General features: G+C 43.9%; 1 protein-coding gene across 1 annotated transcript in view; it reads left to right on the plus strand.

Moving 5' to 3' along the window:
* LOC118641841 (microtubule-associated serine/threonine-protein kinase 4-like) overlaps positions 1 to 18,981 on the plus strand; it is a 333,781-nt gene that overhangs the window by 42,621 nt on the left and 272,179 nt on the right. The gene's annotated exons all lie outside the window — the stretch shown is intronic.

Here is an 18,981-nt window from a genome sequence, read left to right on the forward strand (position 1 = left end):
ATGCATGAACAGTTTATACTGTGCAGGCAGGCCGTTCATGAGGACCTAATTGCCGTTATCCTTTTATTGTGATTATTCTCATCATGGTTATTCGGCAATCATTTCTCAAATTTTCCAGGATTTTTATTTTCTTTCCATTTTGTAAAATCAGGGGCCAGGACCAGTGATCTTTGACACAGAATGCCTGCCTTGTCGTATGTCTGTAGGGTTCCATTTGTTTTCGATGGCCTGTCATGCACTCAGCCATGTGCTAGGTATGAAGGAATATCACTTGCAGGACTTGGTTCTTACCTTCAAGGGTGTAATACAGTTAGCAAAGAAATAAAGCAGAGATGATAGTAAATTGTATGGTGCCAATATTGTGTGGTAACAATGTTTATTTGGAACAGAGGGAGATCTGTGAGTGGCTGTCGGCCTTGAGAAAGGGTAGGACTTTCCAAACAGCATGAGCTGGGCAGGAATACGTGGAGAAACGCCGCCTGCCAGACCAGAACGGAGGGAATGTGACTCGGCATGGACGTGGACAGTACGCTCAGGTCACGCCCCCACAACACCCCCGTGATGGAATGCGTGTGGGCTTCAAGACCACGCAGTCCTGCTCTCAGAATCCCTGTTCTAGCTCCGTGGCCCAGGGCAAGTCTCTTGTTTCTGCAATACAGTGAATGTTGTTATAACTAAATGGTCTGGTGCAGCCATCCAATAGAGTAATAGCCTTTGGTGGGGAGTGAAATGGCAGAACTTAGTTAAATTAGATACAGTCCGCCTTATGGCCCAGCAATCTCAAACTGAAGGGTGGCCCCTGTCCAGGGAGGCAGATTGTTCTTGCAGCATTGTTGTGGTGCCAGAAAGTTCGGGGGTGCTGTGGGTGCTGAGGGTGATGGGGAAAATAGGGTGGATGCTGTCACATAACACTCAGCAGTTAGAAGCAACCGCCTGGAGGAACACGCAGCAATGTGGACACAGCCTAAATTGTATTGCTGCAGAAAAACAAGTTTTTTGAAAAAAAGAATTCTCTAGTACCATACCTTTCATGTCAATGAAAAATACATGCACAGCATGCAATTTACATTTTCTAAGAGCTCAGACAAAGAGCTGAATATCATCAGGCACGTTAGGAAAGTTGCTTGGAGGCAGGGACAGGGAGGGGGCATAGGAGTAGAAGGTAGGTATATGAGTAAGTACACTAAGGGGTGACAGGAGTGTACACAGGGACTCAGACAACTCATGAAGGAAAGCAGAAGAGTCTTTCAATGAATTTAAGGCAATCTGCTGTTATCAGTGGATAAAGCAGATTGAGCTTCAGGCTTGTGTTAGACAAAAATAAATAAATAGATAAACACCTACATGGTTTGGATCGTAAGGAAGACCGTGCAATGGGCAGATGGATGACATTTTCATTTCCCCTCTAGTTATTCGTTAGCTCTTCTGGACAGCTGTCTTTAATGTTCTGTCTCGGCTCCTATGGGCCACAGGTGCCTGCATGCAGGACAGGCCATGGCAGTGTACGTCACACTAACAGGGTGAGGTTTTCCCACATTTCACAATTGCTTTTCTTCATGTCCAAGAAGAATCTCATGTTGCAATTTTGGGACTGCACTTCTAATGTAGCAAACTTGTACACAGTTCATTGCCTTTGGCAAGACAGCACAGAGAGGTTAAATGACTTGCACGAGGTCACAGAGCTAGTAAAAAGTGAAGCTAGAATTCAGACCCTGTTTGTCCCTGTACTGATCCCCCACGCCATGCTCTTTGCCACCACCGTCTACCAGGGACCAGCCTCTTTCCCAGGGGACACCCAGCACAGGACAGGATTTCTCAGGGTTCAAAAGGAAGGCAACCACTTTACCCAGGTGATGTTCTTTTAGCCTCAAGTGCCAGGGACATCTTTTGACCTGGGTGCTACTCTCATGCCACCTGACCTCACAACTGTGCACCTGGAAAATGCTGCAAAACTACCCAAAAGTGTTTGTTCTCCTTAATGTGTCTACTGTGTCTACCCCAATTTATAAGGATTTTTGTCTCTTTTGGCTTTAACAGCATTCCAACTCTCAAACAGTTCAACAGAAAAATAGGTGGGGCCCTGGCCAGTTTGGCTCAGCAGTTAAAACGTCAGCCTGTGGACCAGAGAGTCCCAGGTTCGGTTCCCGCTAAGGGCACGTACCTCGGTTGTAGTTTGTCCCCAGCCCCGGTTGGGGTTGTGTGGGTGGCAGCCACTCGATGTGTCTCTCTCTCTTTTCCTCCCTCTTTCCCTCCCGCTCTATCTGAAGATAAATACAAAAATGTCCCCAGGTGAGGATTAAAATAAAAATAGGTGGAGAGCACCCTAATTTCTCAGACACATACAAGTCATTTTCAGGAAAGTGGGTTCTACTTATTTATCTTCCATGATGCTATCCAAAAAGTATGATACAAACACACACTAAAGCTTTCAGAATCACAGGACTAAATCATGTCTTTTGGGAATTCAGTTCAAGAACAAGTGGGTCCTAGGGCAAACTAAGCCTGGAACATCGCTGGAGGCAAAAAGGGCAAAACCAAAGCTGTCCCACTTTGGACACATCACGAGAAGGCAGGTTCCTGGGAAAAGATAATACGTAATGCCGAGAAAAACAGAAGGCAGCAGGAAAAGAGGAAGACCAAATATGAGATGGACTGAGTCCATAAAAGAGCAGTGGGCATGCGTCTGTAGGAGCCCAGCAGGGCTGCTGAGGACAGGATGTGGTGGCCGTGACTTGTTCATAGGATCGCCGGGGTGGGACTGGCTCAGTGGCAGGTACCAGCAGTAAGCACACATCTCAGTACATACATCCACTCAGTGGCCAGGCCCTGTGGGATTCAGTGCTGAGAGTTGAAGCTGAGTGTAGCCAGCTGCCTTTTGGAGAATCACTCCCTAATCTCTTTTAAAACGTATTTGTATCGAGGTATAATACATATACAGCTATTGTCCTACAGATCTGAGACACTAATTTTTTTCTCTAAGAATAACACATTTAAAAGGTGCAGATTTCCATGTGTTTTCACACATGCTGACTATACCCATGTAACGTACCAGTATTAAAAAAAAAAAAAAAATAGAGCATTTCCTGCAACCCAGAAAACCCCTTCATGATCCTCTAGCAATTTTTAGAATGCTTTAAATTTCTATTGTCTGTTTTCAAAGTCTATGTCTTTCCCGAGATTGCTTTCCAACATCCTAATTTATTATCCAATAAAGGGATATTTGTTTTTTTATTTTTTTCCTTTGTTTTAAAGAAAAGGATATAGTTTGGCTTCCAAATACAGGCAAAATAAAGAACAAGTGTACAGACCACAGTCACTATGGCTTTTAATATTTCAGTTACTGGAATTTCTATTGTAAGTTCATTCGAATGTTGTGACGGAAACTATTAAGGAGAAAAAAGTAGTTTAGCCTGTTTCTCCTTTTCTAACACAGATTTTTGCAACCCCGTCTGTCCCCTACCCCTTTTCCCAGCCAGCGAAGGTTAATTTGCATGGCTGACTTGGTACAGCCCCACCTCTTTTGTCCTTATGTGGATTATTTTTTCCCAAGGGCTTTAAAAAGCTGGTGAGTTACATTTGTTGACTTTTCTCAGCGTCATCAGGGTTGGGTTTGCCAAAGACTTGTGTAACAAACAATTGGCCAAGATGAGATTAGCAATTTCTTTGGAGGAAGGATATAGGAAATCTTTTTAATGTAGAGGTGAAAAGATCGCAGACTGGTTAAGTACAGGTTACCCAATTTGGCTCTAGATTGATGAAGAATTACGGAAATCATCCCTTTGCCTTCCAGGACTTGTGTATCCTGTTTGCTCCTATATCCCTCTAGCTCTCAGGCCAAAAAGAAAAGAAAAAGAAAAATCAAAACGTAACCAGCCGCTCTTTAAAAAAGTCATTGAGACGTTTACCCAGGCAAGTGTTATCTTGCCTGGGGATTCTGGGCATTCTGACAGGGTTTTGGAAGGAGTTTGTTTCCAACAGTACTTGAGAAGACTGACCTGAACGGCTCAAACACACTTGCTGGCCAGTGCTCAGAGACCATGATGCTTTCTGTCACTGACTTGAGTATCTTGATAATTCCATGGCCTGTTTTAACATATTTTTCATGTTAATTTTGTATAGGTGTTCTCTTCCCATTATTTCATACGCATTTACCTACCTCCTGCCTAAAAAGGAGATTTAACTATGATGTGGCTAAGCATGGTTTTCTTTGTGTTTATTCTGCTCAGGAGGCATAGAGCCTCTGCGATATGTGTGTTGATGCCTGCATCCATTTTTGGGAAGCCCTTGGTCATTATCTACTCGAATATATCTTCTACTTCATTTCTCGTGCTCTCCCTCTGGGACTCCATCGATGCCTATGTTAGGCAGTTCAATACTGTCCCACATGTCTGAGACATTGTTTTGTTTCTGTTGTTAGCATTATTCATTCGGTGATTTGTTTTGGAAAACTTGTATCATTTTAACTTAAACTTTGCTAATCCAGCTGCTAAGTCCATTTCATTCTGATATCTTTCCAGTCAAGTGTTTCCCTTTTGTCTTTATTATTATTATAGTCTTTACCTCTCTACTGAAATTTCCCATGTCTTTATTCATGTTGTCATATGTATTTGCCACTGTGTCATTTAGCATAGTTATTTTTGAGTCTTTGATGGTGATGCTATCTCTGCATCTCTGTGTAGTGCTCATTTCTTTTCTTGACCCTGAGTCGCAACAAATATTCAGACCCAGCTCCAGTGGAGAGCAGCATGACTCAGCACCTCATTCAAGTCGAGAACAACATGACTAACCACTCCAGTCAGGTAGAAAGTAGTGTGACTCAGCACACCATTCAAGTAGAGAGCAGTGTGATCAGCACCCCATTCAAGTGGTGTGACATAGGAGAGACACCCCTTTTTCTGGAGCTAAATATTATTTACCTCAGTTTCTACTGGGTTTTTGTTCAGAATGTTTGGCTTGTGCTCAAAATTACAGACACATAAAGAAGCAAAATCTTCTATTTCTGGGCTTCCTCTTTCACTTAGGATGTAGACACCGTTATTGTTACCTTAACAATTAAAACAAGCTGGATAACCTACAAAATCATAGTTTAAAAAATCCTTTGAAAACCTAGGGTCATAAAGAAACCTAAAACAGGTAAATTCTAGCAAGTGATAAACTCTTAAAAGGAAGGAAAGGCCCTCACTAGCTTTCCACGCCGGCGGATGGGCAAGAGGAGGAGGGACCAGACCAGTAACACACTTGTCATTTCTAGCTTTTCTTCATTTCTTCATTCATATTGTTCTCTTGTGCTTGTCTGCATCCCACGTAGAAGCAGAAGTCTCAGAAATAGGAAATTTGTCCAAAAAGATTAGGAAGTTTACCAAAAGGGAAAAGAGAACAAAGATAAGCCTCGGCCATTGATAAGTAGGGGCCCGGTTGTGTTATTCCGCCACTGTTGTAAACACACGAGTATGGGAATAGTCCGTGTTTCCTGGGTTTATCTTTCTCCTGAACTATAGGCCTGCGGTATGGTAGTCATGTGTTTTTATGCTTTGTGTTCACTTCTTTGTAGATGGGATCACTGGGGTGCACAGGAATTGGTTGTGTGGTCCTCATTTCCAGTGTTCTCTTGGACGTGGCGTGCAGTCCTGCATGGTGTGCTGGGGACACTTGATTGAATTACAGCGTAGGGCACCTACCTCTTTCATCAGCATGCAATACAAGACTGGGGGATTCAAAGTTACTGAGTGCAGTTGCTGGTGAATGTTCAGTGCATGTGCCCGAGGACTGCTCCATGGTCCCAGCCATCTGCAGAATACCGCATATCATGCCCACTGCTCTTGTTAAATAAAATGATGATAACTGTAGAAATGGTGGAGAAATCTTACACTAAGTACATTTTCTGAGCTCTTTTTAATCGGGTGTTTCTCAAATTTATTTGAATGCAGAACATTTGCCAAGGAACTTCAAGTTTTTCCTGTCAAGTAATAACCATTAACACAGTTCTTTAGGAAATGAGGAGTTAAGTAGACCCCATTGCTCCTCATTTCAGGGAAGATGAATAATTCATATTGGCTGCTATTCTGTACACCTGGAGAACATCTTGCACACTGCTTTCTGATAAAGAAGCGTGTGCTTTGGAAGGAGGAAGAGCCCCAACTCAGAAGCCTATCGGGTTACAGCTATCGCGTAGGGTCTCCCCTTAGAACAGTGCTAATGTTAGAGCGCGATGCCTTTGTAGGCGTACACCTGTCTCAGCTGCCCAACTTGTCCAAGGACTGTCCTGGTTTGCTAGTCCAGGAAAATAAGCTAGGTCAGCTGTCATATCCCCCCAAATGAAAAAAGACAGCTAGCTGCCTGGACTGCGGTTGGAAGGAAAGGTCAATCAATATATTAGCTTCCTTCCGGGTGTTTCTTGCCTGCCGGCTGAGTTGTGCCTTCTCACTAGTGGTGGTAATCTCCTCTGCTAAATTTTATTTTAACCTTGCAAACGGGTTAGAGGAAGGGCACAGTTAATAACATCTTCTCTTGTATACCTCTGAGCACATATTTGGGCGGAACCTTGCTCCTCCCCCCACCACCCCGTGCCCTGCACACTCCTGCTTAGATGGAGATTTATGCAAGTCACTGGCTTTATTTATTGTGGGGATTTCTTCTAGAGCTCTGTCATGCTCTTGCACAGACAGAATGCAAACATTTTTGTGATTTTTTTTTTTTTTTTGACAGTAGCTGGGATCTGTGTGGAATAGGGGTTTTTCAAAACATTTCTCAGTCAATATGTTTACTCAACTTCACCAGCCATGCAGTGTGATATGGTGCATCACCAATACTTGAAATAGTCTGCAACAGGAGGTCAGAATGGGGCATAGATTTTCTAACACGGTGTGTTAGATGAAATGATTTTGTGTACTTTGAAGTGGAAAATTCAATCAGAATTTTCCACACTTTTTAGTTAAAGCAACACTGTTATTTATTGATGAAAGGTGGACTAAGGAAAGTACAGAATGCAAACCCAGTAGACAACAAACCCAGCATTATTCCTGGTCATAGCAAGAAATACTTTCTCTCTTGTAATTTAATGAAAGCTACACAAGAAAAAAGGGGTTTGCTTAAAGTCCACACTATGGAATGCTTGGGACACCTGCCAACTTGTTCAGCATGTATGTAGATAAAAATGGAATCTTGTACAATGTTATACATCAATTATATCTCAATGAAAAAGACATAATTCTTTAGTAGTCTTTTATTTAGTTACTTTTTTTTCTGATTGATATATAATTCAATTCAGTTTATTTTTTTTACCTAGTATTTAAAGTGACAGAACCATTAGTGTAAATTCATCAGCTTGTCTAAAGAGTGTGGCTTTGAAAGATAATGTAGGCTGCCTATAACTTTGTATTCAGTGTTCTGAAGTGACTTTCTCTCTTTGTTCATACTATTTTATAGTAGCGTCAGTTTTTAAGTTTTTATTTTTCTTTCTTTCTTTTTTTTTTTTTTTTTCACTTTTATTCTGTAGGCAGTGAGTCCAGAATCAACTATCAATTTCAGGTTTCCAGGGTAATCCAAGGTAATTTAGTGTGAGGACACACAGCTTCTGTGAAACACAGTAATCATGTCAATACAATAAGGTCTAGTATGCCTGTAATTTTTCAAAGGAGGAACCTAAAACCAAAGCGGAAGCCACATAAGTTCACCCCTGAATGACAGATGGAAGCACTCACATATTTTGAATGTGGAAATCTTCCTGCTTGTAAATTACTTTTTGGCCACCTTATGAAAATTTTCTTAGGTCTCAAATTTAAACATCCACCCCTGTTGAAATCCTTGTGATCAAAAGAACATCACAAGGGATCGTTTGGACTTTGGGAAGATTCTGCATTTGTGGTGAGAATAGAATTTCGTCTTTGGTAAGAAGCAATTAAAACCCCAAAGCCATTTATTGCTTTCGGTGCTTAAAAAAAAGGCAAAAGCTTCACCACATTGTAATATTTTCTGTTCATGAACTGCCACAAATGTGATGCATGAAGTTCGAAGACTCTTTGGTTAACTTCAAGGTCATTAACACACACTGTGCAGACCTCCAAGATCTGTTTTGGAAGAAGGGACCATGTCCACAGATCTGCAATCAGTGTTTCCAAGGCTTTTGTTTCTCATAGACCCTAGTCCTAATTTAACGGACATTTGGTCATTTTCCCCAGCAGAAAAGAATGGTGGTAACCCTTCCTGTCATTGCAGGGTAGCGGAAAGGCTGAAATAAGTCCTGGAGGAGAAAATGTGTAGCACAGTGCCTGGCGCTCCCTAGGGCAAAGCTGATTTTTGCCACTGTGGCAGCACCGGTTCCACAGTGGCGATGGAGGGGAAGGTGTGAAGTAGGAGGTCGGGGATCCCACCCAGCCTGTGTTCTTCAGTCTCGGTGCTCCCAGTTCCAGCATACTTTCAGCTGGTGTTATTTGAAATAGCACATTGGAGAAAATCCTCTTCCAAAAGTCAGATACAAATAGAACCTATTACTTACGAAGTAAAATATATCCTGTAGAAGATAATTGTTTATTTTATTCTCTGACCTCTTTCCGATAAATTTCACTACCATTAAAGGCTTAAGTCGCATCATTGATTATTTGAATATGTGTGTCATTAATCTTTCATCGCCCTCCTACATTTCACATGTACATTTTAAGTGTCATCTTTTACATTTAGATAGAGAAGAATGGTCAGAAGAAAGCAGACTTGTGGGTATTAGCTTCATATAGCAGTTCAAGAGCTCCCTTGAGCTTATTTGCCTGTAAATTTCTACACTAAAATGGGCCTCCAGAATAGCAACTGCTAAACTACACGGCATCCATAGTAAATAAAAATGATTAATCTCAGCTGAACAAATGCACTTTCACTGGTCAGATAGTCTCACCCAATTCTCTTCCCTGGCTCCATGAAAAGCCGTTTCTTTTTGTATTAAGGTTGTCTGTAATTTTAATGGGGCCTTTGAATTATCTGATTTTTAAAAATTGGTTCATAAAAGGATATTGATTTTTTAAATTGGGGTGATTGAAATGTTGTTTATGGGCAAACTGGTTCTCATTGACAGAACCTGGAAACCCATGTCAAGAAAGCTTATCTTAAATCTGCATTAAGATACACTTACAAAGTGATTGCACCTTCCAATGCTGGATTGTGGATTGGACAGTGATGTCAGTGTGGAAATACAAGGGAACCAAAAGTTAAAAGTGAAAGTCTCTTTTTTTTAATTTTATTTTATTTTTTTATCCTCACCTGAGGACATTTTTTCATTTTTTATTCAGATAGAGTGGGGAGAGAGAGAGAGAAAGAAACATCAATGTGAAAGGGACACATCGAGTGGTTGCCACCCGCATGACCCAACCAGGGCCGGGGACAAACTGCAACCGAGGTACATGCCCTTAGCGGGAACCGAACCCGGGTCTCTCTGGGCCGCAGGCCGACGATCTAACCGCTGAGCCAAACCGGCCAGGGCAAAAGTGAAAGTCTCTTAAATAGGCTTCTTTCTCGTTGCTTAAGTTTTATTCCCGGTCATTGCTGTTTACTTCTTTCCGGGGGCATTTGCCTGGGTAATGAGAAGGTTCTAGAATCCAATAAGGCCGTTGAACGTTGAAGATGTTTGCTACTGTTCTGTTGAAGAATCTTATAGATTTATAGTGATTCTAAGAGTTGTCTCATATCCACTATATTAGCTAGCTTTTTAGAAGCTTATGAACATTGTAGCTTTTATGGATTTCAGGGGATTGTACCCAACGATAAGCAATAAAAGTCGATGGTAACTTTCTTCCCATATAGGGGTGTGCGGATCAATATTTTGAATTTACTGTAATTTGCTGGTAATGGATGGAAAGACTGAAGAAATTATGGAGCCCTGTGGGGCACAGCTGTGTGGTGTCGCCTTATTACCTGAGCTCACTGTAGGTCACAGGCCTTCCCGAGTAACAAGAAACATAGCTAAGTGGCAGGGCTGATACGCGTATTTCTCAGGAGCCTTCCGAAGTCTCGTCTAAGAGAAAAAGAAAATCATAAAACTTGTCCACAGTGACCTTAATTTTATAGTCCTAAAGAACCTCTAAATGTGCACTGTCTTAAAGACAATTAAAATTCTCAATATCTAGCCTTTGTGTTTGATCTCCTTCTGCTCCAGGAATTGTCCTGCTGACTAGGAACAGGGTGTGTTCTTTCAGCGAAGCCTCATTTGCTTCGAATCTTCCAGCCATTTCCACAGCCAGTGCCTGGGTTTCGCACTGCAAAAGGAGGAGGTGGTCCTGGGCTGGCCCTTTGGTTTTACCCCTCCCCCTCCCTCAGAGCAGTGAGCTGGAGGGGGTCTCATCTGATGTGAGCAGCAAGCTTCAGCAGTGATGGCTGATATCTAGGCTGTGTCCTATATTCAAATGTGGGGCATGTGTTCTCATGAATCTTCTCAACACCTTATGACATACATTGTAATGTACTCATTTTATAATTTAGGAAACCAAGAAGTTAAGGACAATTTCCAAGGACACTTTCTTGCACTAGCTAAGATGAGAACATAGGTATATCTGAATCTAGGTCTCCTGCATTCGATCACTATGAAGTCTACAGTTTGCCTCCATATGGATTCGTGTGTGTGTGCGCGCGCAATGTTTGGTTGACCTTGCTTAGCTTCTTTTGTTGTGTAGGACTGTGGCTTCCTAATTTGATCAAAACTAGTTTCTTTAATTTAAAAAATGGCAGACGCTTTAGCTTGAAAGAGATAGTTCTTCTGTTCTTTGAAAACAAAGCAGCACAGAAAATACCACATGACTGTGGGGTGGAAGCTAACAACCTTGAGGAAATAAATGCACTTCCCTCAATATATGGCAGGCACTCAGTACGCTGGAGATGTTTCTGGGATAAGTGACTCGTTGTCACTCAGCAAACCCTGCGGAGTGACACAGAAACTTTTGACTAGGAGGCAGCTGTCTCCTGTAGAGTTCTGAACTGGAAGGCAGTAGGTATATAAAAATCTCATTCTCAAACTTAATTTTTTGACGTCCAGGGTATAACATGTTAGGAAGCATCAGAAACCATAGTAATTGACTGGAGAGGAAGCTGGCTTCGTCTGCTCATTTTCTTGGGGTTAGCTGATTATGTGACTTGTTACGCTTTCTACTTTAAAAGGTCTGCATTAAAAGTAATGTATTTGCAAGGCTTTGCTTCAAGTAAAATCAGAGTCTATAAAAATAATTTGAGTGTGAAATTTGCTTAGAAAGAGCTGCAAAGATCTTTTGTATCCGTCCTTTCTAAGTGTGTTATCAACTACGAATGCAGCTTCATGCCCTGTGTGAGGCGAGTCCGGGGTGCAAATACGCTGGGTCTTACTTGGTGGAGAAAAATAATTAAACTGCCCTGGACTCAGGCTGATACAGACTCAAGGACAAGCTAAACCATTTACCCAGCTCCATGACCTTGTGTAAGCTGCTTAACCTGCATGGGCCTCGGTTTGGTAAAGTAGATATAAGGGTGAAGATGAAATAAGATAATGTGTGTACAATGCAATCAATATTAGGTACACTTATTAAGCACGCGAAGGCAGATAAACTTAGGAGAGAAAAACGATTTCCACCATTTGTGTAAAAACTTAAAGTGGAAAAGGGGTTTGGTATTTAACTTGCATGCGAGAAAGACCTGCGATGACAACCTTGGCTCTTCTCTTACTTTGCAGCTTGACCTCATGTTCCTGCCCATCGCTGGGCTAACTTCCGTGGTTTTTGCCATCCCTTGCTTACATTCAGATTTCCATCTTTACCTTCGGGGAGGCCCTCAGTGCTCTGGGATGGCTCCTTTTCCTACCCTCTGGGTGTGCACCCTGCCCTTAGCTCCTAATCCTCCCCAGAAGGTAAGCATTTCTTCTCCTCTCCTGTAGGCTCTGCACACACATCCGTCTCTTGAATCTGCCCCACTCCTCTTTCCGTGGTCCTGGCACTCGCCGTGCATCCTGACAGCTGAGTAGTCTCCCAGTTCCTCTCCCATAAGTCCTCAGTGAGCCATTTGACACCCTGATGCCTTTTAGCATGCTGATGTGGCCAAGTTTTCTCCTATTTAAAATGTTCCCCATTGTCCACAGGATAAAGGCAGACCCTTCCAAAAACCTTCTGTGATTTGGCCCTGCCCCTGCATCCACTCTCATGTCCTGTTTACTTTCTACCTCTGTCCCAGCCATTCCAGTTCCCCCGAGAGCCGTGTGCTGGTTCGCTCCACCCTGCCTTGCTTCATCTGTTCCCTCTTCTGCAATGCCCCTCTCCTCACCCACTCCTGAGGCTGCCTGGCTACTCCCAAGGACGCCGAAGAACGCCAGGGCTCAAGTATTGTGTCACTTGGGAATATTTGAACTGCAAGGAAGAGAAAACACAAACTAAACCAGTTTAAACAATAAAGGGACTTGATTGGCTGGTGTAACTGAGAAATCCAGGTAATAGGCAAAGCTAGATTCATTGTTTTAAAGGTATCACCCAAGACCCAGTTTCTGTCTGTGTTTCTTTTTTTTTTTTTAATCCTCACCCGAGGACATTTTTCCGTTTTTTGTTCAGGTAGAGTGGGAGGGAGAGAGAGGGAGAGAACCATCGATGTGAAAGGGACACATCAAGTGGCTGCCACCCTCACGACCAACCAGGGCCGGGGACACACTGCAACCAAGGTACATGCCCTTAGCGGGAACCAAATGTGGGTCTCTGTGGACCACAGACCGACGCTCTAACCGCTGAGCCAAACTGGCCAGGGCTGTCTGTGTTTCTTTATGCCACCTTTGGTGTCTACCCATGGTGGCCATTAGATTCCAGGGGTTAGTAATGCTTCCTTCCTGCTAATTCTCTTGGAAAAGGGAAGGGAGTCTTTTCCAGGAATCCAGAGCAAACAATGTTTTGCATCTTGTTTTCCCAGATTGAATCACCAGCCATTTTTGAACTAGTTCCTTTGTTCAAGCAATGAGCTTTGCCATTAGCATAATTGATTTTAGAGAGACAGGAAGTGAGAGGAAGATAGAAACATCAACGAGAGAGAACATCGACTGGCCACCTCCTGCATGCCCCCCAATGGGAATCAGGCCCACAACCCGGGCACTTGTCCCAACGAGGAACCAAACCAACAACCTCCTGGTACATGGGCCCACGCTCAACCACTGAGCCACACCAGCCAGACAGTCCCATTCGATTTTGTCACCACGAACAATGGGGAACATCATTGGGCAAGAAACAGCCCTGAATCTCCTCACAGAAAACTGATCACTCCCCTCCCTTGGGACTGCTATTCTTCCAGGCTTTCCACACTGTATTTTACAGCACACACAGCCCATTATGCTTGCAGTAGCACCTGGCGTATCAGCCTTTATAAGAAGTGTGTGATGGAATAAAGGAAGCCCAGGTACCTGTCTTCACCTGGACCTTTCTTCCCATTTGGAGGAAAAGCTTCCTTCTTTTTAACAAAGTATCAGTGCTAGCCCGCCGTGCTGTGTAACCATCGAAACCTCTCTCTCAGGTGCTCACATCACCGCCTTGTTCCACTCGCGCATCGTCACAGGGAGTGTGAGTGCGTGTGTGTGTGTGGGGGGGGGCGGGGGCAGATAATTCCGGCTCCAGTGTTGCCTCCACCACCTCCTGGCTGGTGAGCCTGGGCAGTCGCTGCTCTCGCCCTGCTTTCCACAGGAGGACTTGCCCTGCCAGGCAAGCAGGTGATTCTGCAATTCAATCCATAGGCTTGATTGTGATGAGATCTTATCAAACCGAAAGAGACAGACACCCATGTTGTGACTCAGAAGCCGCGTCCATGGAAAATGTCTAGGGGACCAATGCCAAAGTCTTGAGGTTGATAGCTGTTTATGTGGGTTCCTGGTAGAAAGAGCCAACTTGAAAAGAAAGGAAGAAGGTAACTACCTTCTCTTGTTGTTGTTTTTTATCCTCGCCCAAGGACATTTTTCCATTTTTTGTTCAGATAGAGTGGGTGGGTGCGGGGGGAGAGAGAGAGAGAGAGAGAGAGAGAGAGAGAGAGAGAGAAACATCAATATGAGAGTGAAGCATTGACCAGCTGCCTCCACTGGGAATGGAACCCGGAACCTAGGCATGTGCCCTGACTGGGGATCAAACCTGCGACCTTTGGGTGCACAGGATGATGCTCCAGGCAACCAAGCCACCCCAGCCAGGGTTGGCATAGGTATCTTTTTTAAAACATGTGTTTTTTAGAGAGAGAGGAAGGGAAAGAGATAGAAACACTGATGTGAGAGATAAACATTGACCAGCTGCCCCCTGCACGCCCCCTACTGGGGATCAAGCCCACAACCTGGGCATGTGTCCTGACCAGGAATCAAACTGGGACCTCTCAGTCCATGGGATGACGTTCAGTCCACTGAGCCACACGGGCCGGGCAGCATTGGTATTTTGAAAAACTCCCTGGGTGATAGTTAGTGGGCGGACAGGCTGCATTTAGAACCCCTGCTTGAGCTGAATCACCTCATCTTGTATTTTCTCTCTCCTGTTAGTGTTTATGCATTCAGCTTCCACTGCATAATCTTGCACCTGGTGATATCTCGTGTGTGTGTGTGTGTGTGTGTGTGTGTGTGTGTGTGTGTTTCCCCAACTAGCTTTTAAATCTGTTTTAGTTTGTTTCCTCCTTATGTGTCCCTGACAGTGCTTGATCCAGTGCCTCGCACATCTCGGCCCTGTGAACTCTCTTCCTAAATTAATGGTTTGTCTGTCAGCGCAGAGAAATTGAAGTAACCTTCAATGATAGGGTGAAGCCACTGATGACTAATTAGGGAATGACAATAATGGAGAAATACATAAACTTTCAATCTAATGGTTTCTGCAAACCGGTGAGGAAGGGATAGTTTGTTTGCAGGATTTCTTTTGGGAGGGAAGGTAAGTTGTCAAACTTCTCAGTCCACTTCGTGTTTTGGGAGGACCTCCCAGAGGGTGACTCTTGGTGGACTTGGCCCCACCGCCCACTCTGCTGGTGAAGGGACCCATGTTTCTTCATCTGGGTTCCTTGGCAGCGAGGGCAGAGACTCGGGTGTGATCACACCGACAGTCACAGGCAGCGGGAACCTTCTGGGAGTGATGAGGGACAGTGAAGAGAGCCTGCCTGGGGTCTGAGCTGGAGCTGGGCTGCAGAGGTACCTGAACTGGGCTGTGTCCCAGGTGTGGTCATATTCCCTGGAGTTTAATTTTCTCATTCCTGCCCATTTTTCCACCTTGTCTGTGTAACTGGCTTGTCTCCTGCATGAGAACTGGTATCCACCCGAAGGAGTTTTTACCTGTTAGCCTCCTTCAGTTTCTGTTGTTTTTAAAACCCCGGCTGCTATGTCATGCAGCATGTTATTTAACAATATGGGGCACAATTCTCCCCACGTCCAGATTTTAAATGTTGACATGTCTCTGGCCCTGTATAAAGGTGCACCCCTTCCTCTTTTTCTACCTGTTCTCTCTCCTATCTCATCTAGTCGCATGCCTCTTATATGATAACCAGTCCCAAGTCTCTCTCCAGCCCTTACCTCGCTCCTGGTAGTCCTGCCGTCTGTTTGGAAAGTTCTACTTGGAATTCTCATAGACATCTTGCTGTAATGTGTGCACACAGGACTGTTCTTCCCTCCAGCTGCATTTGCTCAAGCCAGAGCTTTGCCTCCTTTTTGCTTTCTCTCGTACGTCCCTTATGCAGTTCTTTCATAAATTCTGTAAAAACATGACTCGGCTCTGGCCGCCTCTCACCGTCTTCGCTGATGGTCCTAGCCACAGTCTTCGCTCATTTAGACTCCTTCCATGACCTCCTCTCTCTTGCTTTCTCTTTTGAAAGAACTTGGTGTAAAAAATTTAGAATGATTTTAGATTTAGAGAAAAGTTGCAAGATGGTTCAAAGAATTCTTATATACCCTTCCACCAGCTCCCCATGATGTTAACAGCTTATATAACCTGATACATTTCTCAAAACTATGAAAATAGCATTGGTACATTGCTATTAACTGAACTAAAGACTTGATTTGGATATCACCAACTTTTCTACTAATGTTTTTTTTGTTTTTTTGTTTTTTTTCTGGTTCAGAATCCAGTCACACTGCATTTAGTCATCATTCTCTTTGGTCTCCTCTGATCTGTGACAATTTCTCAGTTGTTCCTTGCTTGTCACACCCTTGATAGTTTCAAAGTACTGGTCAAATGTTCTGTAGAATGAACCTCAATCTGGGTTTTCCTGATGTGTTTCCACAGTTACACCAGAGTTAAGGATATTTTAGTGAGAGTACCAGAGAGGTGAAGTCCCTGCTTATCACATCATATCAGGGACACAGGATGTCAGCATGACTTACCACTGGTGGTGTTGACCTCGGTCACTTGCTAAGATGGTATTGGCCAGGTTTCTCCACTGAAAAATTGCTGTCTTCCTTTTTCCCTTCTCTGTCCTTTTGAAGGGAGTCACCAAGTCCAACCCACTCTCAAGGGGAAGAGAATTAAGCTCCACCTCTTGGAGAAAGGGGTTCTACACATATATCATATATAATATATGTAAATCTTTCTTTTTTAAATCATGAACTGATCCATCAGTAAAAAAAGAATAGTTCAAAGATTCCCTAAACACCCATGGCATGTGTAGCCATATTGTTCTGTTTGTGTGTATAGGTATTAAATACGTATTAAATAGTATAAATACTTTAAAAATATTGTTGTAGATATTGCTTGTACATACTATGCACTGCAATTTTTTCTACTGTCTTAGTGAATGAAACACGTTGTTTCCCGCTCAAGGCCTCGGTTGGCCAGGGGAAGGGGCTGACTCATTGTTGTGACCTCTTTTCTTCCTGGACCCTCCAGAGCTTCTCCTGGATTTGAGTGACCGTGGTGTGTCTTAAGTCCTGTCTAGGGATCCCAGGAAAACAGCGGGTTCTCAGACTAGATTAACTTGACCTTTATTTTCAATGCCCATATTTGCTAGTTAGCGCTTGTAGAAAGAGGGGAGTAATGGGTATCAAAATATCAAGCAAATAACGATACACAACAATTGTAAAAAATATTAGAAGTCACTGAGTAAGCAGTGAAAATGAAAATTAAAACAATTTTCATCTCAAATATATCCTTACAAATTTCTTTAATTCTAATGATTACATGTTGGTATTTCAGATGGATGCGCCCCCCCCCCCCCTCCATCCTCTCCTTCATACCTCACGTTACATTTTTAACACGTTTCAAATATATAAGCACAGACTTTGGTTTATGACTGGGACCAATACCGCATGTCTTATGCAATTATCTGAGTATGCATTAGGGACCGTATGCGACACGAGGACACACACACCGAGGACCTCAGGGGCTTGGGCAGCGACGCCCACGGGCTCACGTAGGCGGGAGCGGGTCCTGCGCGCCAGCCTGCGATCCAGCCTGCGATCCAGCCTGCGATCCAGCCTGCGATCCCTGCGCATCGGCCGCGGTCCTGCCCCGCTGCCGTCGCGGCGCCTGCTGGCACCTGCAGCCAGCCCTTTGCAGCTCCTGCTCACGAGGTCTTGGCCACAGCACAGTCATTTCTCTGACTTTATTACCATCACATCTGATTCCAATTTGCTACCAAATTGAGTTTCCAGTCCCCAGCCTGACATTCAAGCCGTCAGGTGGATTAGCTCCTTCAGCTCGGTTAGCGGGGAAGCTTCAGGTCAGTTGACAGTGGCCTATTACAGGGTCCTGGGAGCCTCATCCCGGAGCCGGGCTGCCGTCCCATGGAGCAGCCCTAGCAGCCCTGTTGGCTGACACACCGTGACCTTCTTCTTGTTTAGAACTCATAATTCGAGATCTATTGGAAAGGCGTTAAAAGCAGGGTGGGTTTTTATCCCTTATCTTGCTGTTTCAGCGTTTTTTCCCTCAGAACAGAGCAGCTAGTGTATGGTCGAGTCATTGGGTGAGATGTGATAGATTCAACTCTTTCATAGTGATCTCTTTGCAAAGAAAGTTGATGTCTGACATTTTCTTTCTGTTATGAAAGCTGACATCTCAGGTACCCTCCTTTTCTTTTACTGCTGTTGAGTCTGGTAAGAGCGGGATGGCTGGGCAGAGCCCTGTTTGCTTATTGAATGGCCCGGCTTCTGTGTGCAGTGGGTCCCTCGTTCTTTTCTGAGAGGAGCAGTCCAGTAAACAGTCACTTCTAGGAAGTTCTGTCTTTTCTTTTATCCTCACCTCCTCACCCAAGGACATTTTTTGAATCTTTTGATCAGATAGAGTGGGAGGGAGAGAGAGGGAGAGAGAGAGAGAGATCGACATGAAAGGGACACATCGAGTGGCTGCCACCCACATGACCAACCAGGGCCAGGGACAAACCACAACCGAGGTACGTGCCCTTAGCGGGAACCGAACCCGGGTCTCTCTGGACCAGAGGCCAATGCTCTAACTGCTGAGCCAAACTGGCCAGGGCCTGTCTTTTCTTTTTTAAACCCAAATACAAAACTAATGTCTTAGTGCTTGTCATAACCAAAGATACACATATAGAAAATGAGTCATTGGTTTTCCATTTCAGTTCCCAAGGAAAACTGGCTTAGTCAGAGGCGTTTCTCGTCAGTGAAGGTATATTTATGTTTCAGAACCAGGGAGCCAAGTTCAGCAAACACTATAATTTCTTGGGGCTAGTCAAGGAATTTTTTTTAAAAAGCAAAACAAAACAAAAAAGAAAGCATTTCACCACTGGATCCTGCAGGGCTTGGAAAAAAAAGTTAGCTGTTGGAAGAAGGAAAATGATACTCTGTTCCTAAAATTGTTGATTGTGTCTTCTTGTAATTATACAGTGATCATTATTACAACCCTGTATTGAAATATATTTGCCAGTTAATAGTCAGGCATCAGATCTAAAGCAGCACCCTCCCCTGTGCCCGCTGCTCTCAGAGTGATTTTCTGTGGGCTGTGTGGAGCAAATCGCACTGTTGAGAAGTAAGGTCTGAGGCCACTGTCCTGATAGACACTGAGCGAGCCCATAGACATAGGAGACTGGGGAGGTGAGTTTAAAGCTGGGGGG

Source organism: Molossus molossus, unplaced genomic scaffold (genome assembly GCF_014108415.1).
Source record: "Molossus molossus isolate mMolMol1 unplaced genomic scaffold, mMolMol1.p scaffold_m16_p_3, whole genome shotgun sequence".
Lineage (NCBI taxonomy): Eukaryota > Metazoa > Chordata > Mammalia > Chiroptera > Molossidae > Molossus > Molossus molossus.